The sequence below is a fragment of the Triticum dicoccoides genome, chromosome 7B (assembly GCF_002162155.2).
Source record: "Triticum dicoccoides isolate Atlit2015 ecotype Zavitan chromosome 7B, WEW_v2.0, whole genome shotgun sequence".
In the NCBI taxonomy this organism is placed as follows: domain Eukaryota; kingdom Viridiplantae; phylum Streptophyta; class Magnoliopsida; order Poales; family Poaceae; genus Triticum; species Triticum dicoccoides.
The window spans coordinates 680083358-680093332 of record NC_041393.1 but is presented as its reverse complement, the minus strand read 5'-3'; the positions used below and the strand labels follow the sequence as shown (position 1 = coordinate 680093332).

At 43.2% G+C, this 9975-nt stretch overlaps 1 long non-coding RNA gene across 1 annotated transcript; it reads right to left on the bottom strand.

Annotated features, from left to right (window-relative positions):
• Positions 1–355: 355 nt before the first annotated feature.
• On the bottom strand, positions 356–2479 carry LOC119339901. Its single transcript, XR_005164265.1, has 3 exons — positions 2279–2479; positions 1459–1521; positions 356–546 (listed from the first exon to the last, which is right to left on the bottom strand). It is a non-coding gene; the product is annotated as an uncharacterized LOC119339901 (long non-coding RNA).
• Between the last annotated feature and the right edge of the window lie 7496 nt (positions 2480–9975).

Here is a 9975-nt window from a genome sequence, read left to right as displayed (position 1 = left end):
GGGGGGTTCATTTAGGCTTTGTTCGGTTCCACTGGAACCAAATCTCTAGGGGATTAGACCCACACAGGGATTTGGTGATCCCCACCTCGTCACCCAATCCCCTAACCAACAAACCCTGCTAATCCCTGTACAACAATATGTGTTCGGTTAGTCCCCGGCAACCTCCCATCAATGGCCTTTGTACACTTCAGCACCAAATCAACTAAACTAAACCTCCTATCGTTGTTCTTTGCACCAAATCAAAAGAACATCACACACACAACAAACTTGCTATAAATTTCATACATCCAAGCACCAAATCCGCATAACAGTATTTTTGTTGCGTCGGAACAAAACATTATATGAGAAGCTTGCTGCAAGTTGATATTTTAGAAGAAAAAATATCAAACTATAACATGAATTCTGAATATTTAGAAGTCAAAAAACGACCCTAATCAACAATCACCGATGTACAATATTATTATATTTCCGACCATGATCAAATTATTGCTGTATAGAACAGACGACTCTAATCTCGCCGATGTCGCTTCCGTAGTGATTGATGCACTGCATTGGCAAAAAAGGGCGGTCAGTCCACATCAAAGGACTGATATCAAAGCATTGATGACCAGCTAGCAAAGAAAGATCATAAAATAATCGTGCATTGATTTCAAAATTTCACGGATCAAATGGGCAGCAACATCGCATCCATATCCACTAAACAAATGATCTTCCAATGGAAAGCTGCAAATAGCAGCACAGAATAATAATATTAGAAATGAACAACCAGGCATATATATCAATGATACAGCGTTATACATCGTGTAAGAATACACTAAATTCGTATGACCACAAAAAACTATGGTCTACTTTCAGAGAACAGTACCAAAATCACAAGTTTATGAACAAAGATTTCTTTCTTTCTTTCCCCGCAAAAAAAAGATTTCTTTCTTTGGTACAAAATAATACTTGCAAAAGGAGGGCAAAGCAAAATTAAATGAAATGCAGAGATAGATCAATTCAGTTCCAATATGCACTGTATAAATAAGAGCTTCCATTACAGTCATAATCAGGGGAAAACAGGACAAAGAAAGGACAAGATAAGTACATAAAAAAGGACAAGATAAGATGATGTACATGAATGGATTCTCATCTCATAAGCATTTATCATGGTGCATTCTAGGGAAATCAAATTTCAGATAAAAAGTTATGAAATCTGGCGGATACCAATGGATGCACACACTACACATATTCTGGGTGTTCAAGACCAGTATGCATGAAAATAGCTACAAGGGGGATTCTTGCATATTCTAGATGATCTTGCAAGGAAATAAGAGAACAAGGGAGGTTCATGTGGGCTACTTGAGCCATCAGCTTCAGGTTACTAGATGAACAAGGGAGGTTCATGTGAGCTAGATGAAGATGCGAGTCCCAGTAGGGTACAAAGAAAACCAAGTATGTACATCAAGATTAATATACCTTAGTCTTCACGATGCTGCCCCAAGCGGGGTCTTGCTGCGGCTGTGAGGCGGTGAAGCTGGCCTACAGAAAATGGAGGCAAAATGCAGATTTAGACATCGAAAGTAGTATGAAACAGTTATTGTTCTAATGTAGCACATACAAGTCAGGTCAAGCAACATAAAGTAGTATGAAACAGTTATCGTTCTAATGGAGGCAATATATTTTTTTTCTCTTATTACAAAAACATTTTATGTCTACACATCTCAATATATTCTATATGTTCTGACAAGTAAAACTTTCTGCATCTAAATTAGTAAAATGCACTGTCGTAGTTGCATGGCTTCAAGATGCCTTGATCTCAGAGCATTTTACCTAAATTTCTCTTCACCCCCACTATCAGAAAAAAATCATGTAGTTGATGTTCACCTCAGTTACATAAAACTCAACTTTTCTCACCTCCCAAGGATATCATTGACAAAACTATATAGCTACAATTGCATCTTGTTGATTCTCTACAGGTAGCTGCAAATATAGTACTAAATCTCAGGGACAAATAAATACTAGATTACTAGTAGCATATATGTGCACTGCTAATGACATTGACAAAAAGATTCGACTATGTAGCAGATTTGGTTAGATTCAACTAGGTACACCATTTGCACCAAATCACAGGTAGAGCAAGTACAGAGGAGGGTACTGGGAAGCTGTAGTAAGCAGAGAGGAGAGGTGGAGCCTCGCCGGCAAGACGGCCCTTGTCACCGGTGGAAAAGGGGACGGGAAACCCTAGAAATCAAAAGGGGGGAGAGGAAGGAAACAAGGGTGGGGGAGAAGATCTTACCGGCATAGAAACGTTGGGGAGGGCCACCGGAGTAGGTTGGTGCGGCCGCCGAGCTCGCGCCGGGGATGGAAGAAGAGGGTCGCAGATCGGCTGCTGACTTGGGGAGAGTGGGGCGAGGTAGAAGGATGGCGCAGCAGCCGGTCTTCAGTGGAGGAGAGAGATCGCCCGCTCCGGCCCCTCGCCGTCGCCTAGTTCTTCCCTGTCGGCATCGGCGCCGCCGCCGCTCTCGCCCGCTCCTCCTTTTTCTTTCGAGCCGAGAAGACTGGTTTTGTTCCACGGGTGGGGAGACGTGGGTGAAAACCCAGTGGAATCCCTGTGGTTTGGGGTGGATTTGGATGGGATATCAACCCGGCCGGGTTTAACCGAAGACGCATATAAGGTAGGTCGGGATCCTACCCCGACCGGGGTCAAAAGCACGTGGATTAGGCCAAAACCCCGCCGATCCCGGTGGGGGCGGGGATTAAACGAACGAAGCCTTAGGTGTTTTATATATTGGGTTAGCTAGCTAATTAATAGAGAGAAGTGTCCTTTCTTATGTCCGTGCTTGGTCGACGCTACGTACTGTACATAGAGAGGCCCTTGACACGCTAGCTAGTAAGAAAATGAAGGGAACTATTAAGTACAGAAATTCGTCATGCATACCGAGAGAAGTGATCGATCGACCTCTCCTTCTCCGAGAGATTGGTCGAACAACAAGTTTTCGTATTATCTATCCGACGCTACTGGCTACATACATATACAATATGTAAAATCTCTTACAATCCCCTAGCAATGGAAATCAATTTCCACATTATATTCTTCGGCTTTATTGATGACGTGGTCAAGAAAGAATCCTGTCAATTCCACTTGAATTGCTTTCATGCGATCTTGTTCTAGGAGTTCATCCCGCATCTACCACGTCTAATTTGAAGAAGGGGGTTAATACATATATGAATGAAACTCAACAGAAATGATGGTGTAATAAAATGAAATTGTGAATATTATTGCTTACGCACTTCATATTGTCTTTTAGAGTAGCCCCGCTTATTTTTCAAAGTCGCGTTGTAGATGAACTCACACACGTAGTATCCACAGAAATCATTCCCTTGTTCCTGCAACAAGCACTTTACGAGAAATAGAGGTCAATCAAACTGATAATGAAGCATTATAAATGGCATTGATGAAAGTACAGCTATAGGATCAACGGGAGAGATGCGTGCAACTAGCTAGCTAGTAGTACTTACTTTCGGGTATGTATATCGCAGCTCCTTTGGCAGTCCCGGAACTTCTACGGTGAACTATTTCCAAACACTGCAAGACAAAGAAAATAATTATTATTACTTGAGATATTAGGAAATGAACAAAAAGTTGCCGATATGGCGCGATAAATGATCGATTGAACTTACTTGTTGAGCATTTTAGTCATGTCCGCATAGGTTTGGGAATCTTTTCGTCTCGAGTCTAAGACGTTTACTACTCCCTGCTCAAGCTTAATCTCCAGAAGAACATAGTGGAATCTGCGCACGCATGCATAACTCATCAATTACATTACTATAACCTCGCTCGAGTAATAAGGGAAACCGAATATGCACACGACAGTAACACTCACTTGAAGTTGTAAGGAAAGAGTATTAAATCTTTGTTTTGATTTTTGATCAATGATTGTAGCAAGTACCCCTTGGCCTCTTCGGCGTCCTTTTTAACCAGAAATTCATCTATGATATTTGTGTTAATGAACCCAATATCATACATTTCTTGTTTTTTGCACTTGACGATCTTCAATCTGCATAATATAGTGAGGATAATTAATTATAAATACATGCAATGAAAGAGCCGAGCTATATATAGAGACTTAATGACAGAAATAGTACTTACAGACAGTAGCAAAAGACCGTTAGTTTATCGAGGGCCTTTTGATTGAAGAACGCGCACTAGTAGAAAAAGGGTCAAATGTGAGACACATTAGTCCCGGTTTGTAACAGAACCGGCACTAATGTGTCCATTAGTGCTGGTTCCAACGGCTAGCCAGGAGGAGCTCTTTAGTACCGGTTCGTGGCAAACCTTTAGCACCGGTTCGTGCCACGAACCGGTACTAATGAGAGTGGTGGCAGGATGTTGTCAGAGTGGGGCCCTTCCAGCACCTTTAGTACCGGTTTGTGGCACGAACCGGTACTAAAGGTCGTCCTATATAAATCCTTCGTCCACCCGCACTCTATTCTTCCCCCTTTCCCCTCTCCCTCTCCTCTGTTCTTCCCTTCTTCCTCTCGAGTTCATCACAAAATTTACCCCAAATTTGTCAAGATTTGCAGGCCCTCATCCATTCAAATGATCACCAAGGTTAGCAACTTTGTCCTTTCATCTCTCATTGCTAGATTAGCTCTTGCATTGGTTTATATAGTGATTAATTGTGGGTTTTAGTAATTTGGGAGGAATTATATAGGTAGTATTTGATTTATATGCAATTTGAGGTCAAAATAACACTTAGTTTGCATATGTAGGTGTGGTTTACTTAGTGCCTTCTAAATCTCCGTCGTAACCACCGTCGATCGCCCACACCGTCCTGTCGCTGGCACCACCTTGTGGTGAGCCTCTTGTTCATGAAATTTTATATAAAAAATTGATGTTTGTGTGATTTGGATATATAGTTACTCGTATAATAATTATCTTACCCGTACGTTGTTTGTTATACAAAGTGCCATGGTTTTGATATCCGTCCCCGTCGGCCCTCGTCCTTGTTATGATTCGGATGTGGTATATTCTCTTTCAAAACTATTTGTTGCATTTCGTGTTTATGGCAAATTATGCCCATCAAGTTGACATAGATATTTTTATCTAGGAGGTATGTGAACCGGAAATTCCAACCGACCCTATTGTCGAGAGGTTAAATTTAGTTGAAAGAGAAAACGAGTACTTGAAAGAAAAATTGAAAAGAATTGAGGGGGAGAAGATGGAATTGGAGTTGCATGTTGCCGATGTCGTCGATGATCACAAGATCAAGATGGAGAAAATGCGCTTAAAGATTAGAAAGATTAGAAAATATGCCATCGATAGTGAGGCTTGGTATCATTATGTTGTTGGATCAATTGTTACCTTAGTTGTGATCTTGATCGCATTTGTTGTTGCATTTAAATGCTTTAGCTAGAGAGTTATTTGTTTGTTGCATTTAAGTGTTGTATGAACTTTATGTATGAACTTGTATTAATTTGGTCTATTCGGTGTTGTGTAATGAAGATGAGCCGGCAATGGATGTACGATGACCGATGCTCTCCCCAGTTCGTTGAGGGCGTGCATACTTTTCTTCTTGCGGCTGAGGCAAACAAGCGGGCGGATGGTTTTATGCCTTGTCCATGTGCTGGTTGTAAGAATGGTCGCAATTACTCTACGTCAAGAACCATTCACGTCCACCTGTTTGAGTCCAGTTTCATGCCCCACTATAATGTTTGGACCAAGCACGGAGAAAGAGGGGTTATGATGGAAGACAATGAAGAAGAAGAGGATGACGACAGCTATCCTGGCCATGGGTTCCCTGAATACGATGATACAACAATGGGGGAAGAAGCTGAGCCGGTAATGCGGGAAGAAGCTGAGCCGGCAATGCGGGAAGAAGCTGAAGAAGAGGCATCAGATGAGCCCGTTGATGATCTAGGTCGGGCCATTGCCGATGCAAAGAGAAACTGCGCAAGTGATTTGGAGAAGAAGAAGTTGCAGCGCATGTTAGAGGATCACAAAAAATTGTTGTACCTGAATTGTGTAGGTGACAAGAAAAAGCTGGGCACCACACTGGAATTGCTGCAATGGAAGGCAGAGAATGGTGTATCTGACAAGGGATTTGGAAAGTTGCTGGTAATGATAAAGGATATGCTTCCAAAGGACAACGAATTGCCCGAGAGTACGTACGAAGCAAAGAAGGCTGTCTGCCCTCTACGGTTAGAGGTGCAGAAGATACATGCATGCCCTAATGATTGCATCCTCTACCGCGGTGAGTACGAGGATTTGAACGCTTACCCGGTATGTGGTGCATTGCGCTATAAGATCAACCGCGATGAGCATGGTGATGTCGAGGGCGAGCGCCCCAAGAAGAAGATTCCTGCCAAGGTGATGTGGTATTCTCCTATAATACCACGGTTGAAACGTTTGTTCCAAAATAAAGAGCATGCCAAGGCGATGCGATGGCACAGAGAAGACCGTAAGAAAGACGGAAAGTTGAGAGTACCAGCTAACGGGTCGCAGTGGAGAAAAATCGAAAGAAAGTACGGGAAGGAGTTTGCAGATGACGCAAGGAGCGTATGGTTTGGTCTAAGCGCAGATGGCATTAATCCTTTTGGGGAGCAGAGCAGCAACCATAGCACCTGGCCTGTGACTCTATGTTTGTATAACCTTCCTCCTTGGTTGTGCATGAAGCGGAAGTTCATTATGATGTCAGTCCTCATCCAAGGCCCTAAGCAACCCAGCAACGACATTGATGTGTACCTAAGGCCATTAGTTGTAGAACTCTTACAACTGTGGAATGGAACAGGTGTACGTGCATGGGATGAGCACATGGGGGAAGAATTTGACCTAAAGGCGTTGCTGTTCGTGACCATCAATGATTGGCCTGCTCTCAGTAACCTTTCAGGATAGACAAACAAGGGATACCGCGGATGCACGCACTGTTTGGATGATACCGACAGTATATATTTGAATAGTTGTAAGAAGAATGTGTACCTGGGACATCGTCGATTTTTTCCGAGCAGGCATCCCGTAAGAAAGAAAGGCAAGCATTTCAAAGGTGAGGTGGATCACCGGACGAAGCCTCGCCACCGTACTGGTGCTGATGTACATGATATGGTCAAGGATTTGAAGATGATATTTGGAAAGGGTCCTAGCGGACAACCTGTTCCAAAGGACGCTGACGGACGCGCACCCATGTGGAAGAAGAAATCTATATTTTGGGACCTGCCATATTGGAAAGACCTAGAGGTCCGCTCCACAATCGACGTGATGCACGTGACGAAGAATCTTTGCGTGACCCTGCTTGGCTTCTTGGGCGTGTATTGGAAGACAAAAGATACACCTGAGGCACGGGAGGACCAGCAACGTATGCACGGAGAAGACGGCATACATCAGAGTCATGCAAGCTACGCTCTTACGAAAGAAGAGAAGGATATCTTCTTTGAATGCCTGCTCAGTATTAAGGTACCGTCTGGCTTCTCGTCGAATATAAAGGGAATAATAAACATGGCAGAGAAAAAGTTCCAGAACCTAAAGTCTCATGACTGCCACATGATTATGACGCAACTGCTTCCGGTTGCATTGAGGGGGCTTCTATCGGAAAACGTTCGATTAGCCATTGTGAAGCTATGTGCATTTCTTAATGCAATCTCTCAGAAGGTAATCGATCCAGAAATCATACCAAGGTTACAGAATGATTTGGTGCAATGTCTTCTCAGTTTCGAGTTGGTGTTCCCACCATCCTTCTTCAACATCATGACGCACGTCCTAGTTCACCTATGCGAAGATATTAACGTTTTGGGTCCTGTATTTCTACACAATATGTTCCCTTTCGAGAGGTTCATGGGAGTCTTAAAGAAATATGTTCATAACCGTGCTAGGTCAGAAGGAAGCATCTCCAAGGGCCATCAAAATGAGGAGGTCATTGAGTTTGTATTGACTTTATTCCTGACCTTAAGCCGATTGGTGTTCCTGAATCGCGGCATAAGGGCAGACTGGATGGAAAAGGCACGCTAGGAGGGGAACAAATAATATGTATGGACGGACATTCTCTCACTGAAGCACACTACACAGTTCTACAGAATTCCGCCTTGGTGGCTCCGTATATGGATGAACACACGAATTTGCTACGCTCCAAACACCCGGAGCGGTCTGATGACTGGATTACATGTGAACAAACCAGGAGTTTCGCCAGCTGGTTGCAGACACGTACCATGCATGACACCTCTATTGAAGATGACCTATACTTGCTGACCCAGTTACCATCTTTGAATATAATGACTTTCAAAGGGTACGAGATAAATGGTAATACATTTTACACGATCGCCCAAGATAAGAAGAGCACCAACCAAAACAGTGGTGTCCGCTTTGATGCAGAAACCAAGACGGGAAAGGAAACATATTATGGTTATATACAGGACATATGGGAACTTGACTATCGACGTGGTTTAAAGGTCCCTTTGTTTCGGTGCAAATGGGTCAATATGACACGAGGCGGGGTAACGGAAGACCCGTAGTACGGAATGACAACAGTGGATCTCAACAATCTTGCGTATGCAGACGAACCATTCGTCCTAGCCAATGATGTGGCACAGGTTTTCTATGTGAAGGACATGTCTACCAAGCCAAGAAAAAGAAAAGATAAGGAAGCGAATGCATCGTACGATGAGCCAAAGCGGCACATAGTTCTTTCTGGAAAGAGAAACATCATGGGAGTGGATGACAAGACAGACAAGTCAGAAGATTATGAAAAGTTTGATGAAATTGCTCCATTCACAGTGAATATTGACCCGAGCATCCCGTTAAATGATGAAGATTTTCCATGGTTAAGGCGCAAAGGGACACACGCGAAGAAAAAGTTTCACACCCAAAGATCTGGGATGTGATCGGCTTCACTAGCTATCATCACTTTCTTCTGTGTTTCGCACCGAGAGGGGAATCTCTGTAATAGTTAGGGTAGTTATGTGTTTTGGCATTTGAAACGCGAAGAAATTTTATGTGCAAACAAATTCACACTAATTTCAAATAATTCAAAATTTAAACTATTCAAATTTGAAAACTACGGGCACTAACAGAAAAAATAGCAGAAAAGAAAGAAAAACTATAGCTGAAAAGAAAAAAACTATATAAAAAACTACTCAAAAATAAATATAAGAAAATAAATATAGCAGAAAAGAAAAAACTACTCAGAAATAAATAGAAGAAAAAATAAAGCAGAAAAGAACAAAAATTATATTTGCTATTTTTCAATCGTTTACAAAATGACCGTGAAATTGAAAATCACTACAAAATGAACTATGAAAATGTTGAATTTTGGCAAACTAGATGAAAAACTACTCACAAATAAATAGAAGAAAATAAATATAACAGAAAAAAAAACTATACAAAAAACTACGCAAAAATAAATAGAAGAAAATAAAGCAGAAAAGAAAAAACTATAAAAAAATTGGGGCGCCGCCCTGTGGGCCTGATAGGCCACAGGTGTGTAATTACAGGCCTTAAAGGCCCAGCAGACTCACAGGGCAGCGCGCAGAGTTTAGGCCCACAAGCCTGCTATACAGAGGAGTTCGAAGTGGTAGCCGCGGCTGGGTTTATAAACCAGTGCGGCTGCCCTTCGCCCGGCGAGGTGGGACTAAACTTTGGGGTGGCAGCGCGAGCCCTTTAGTACCGGTTGGAGCCACCAACCGGTACTAAAGGGGGGGCTTTAGTACTGGTTTGTGCCACCATCCGGTACTAAAGGGGGTCGCTTCTCGCCGCTTGGGCTGGCCAAAACTGGCCTTTAGTACCGGTTGGTGGCTCCAACCAGTACTAAAGGTGCCTTCTATATATACAACACTTCGAAAATTTCATTCCCCCTCTGTTTCTTCCTCTGTTTTCATCGTCTCCGTTGCCATCGCCGCCCCCGTCCCCGTCGCCGCCCTCATCTCCGTCGCCGCCCCCGTCCCCGTCGCCGCCCCCGTCCCCATCGCCGCCCCGGGCCCGTCCCCGTCCTGCCGTCCCCGCGTCGC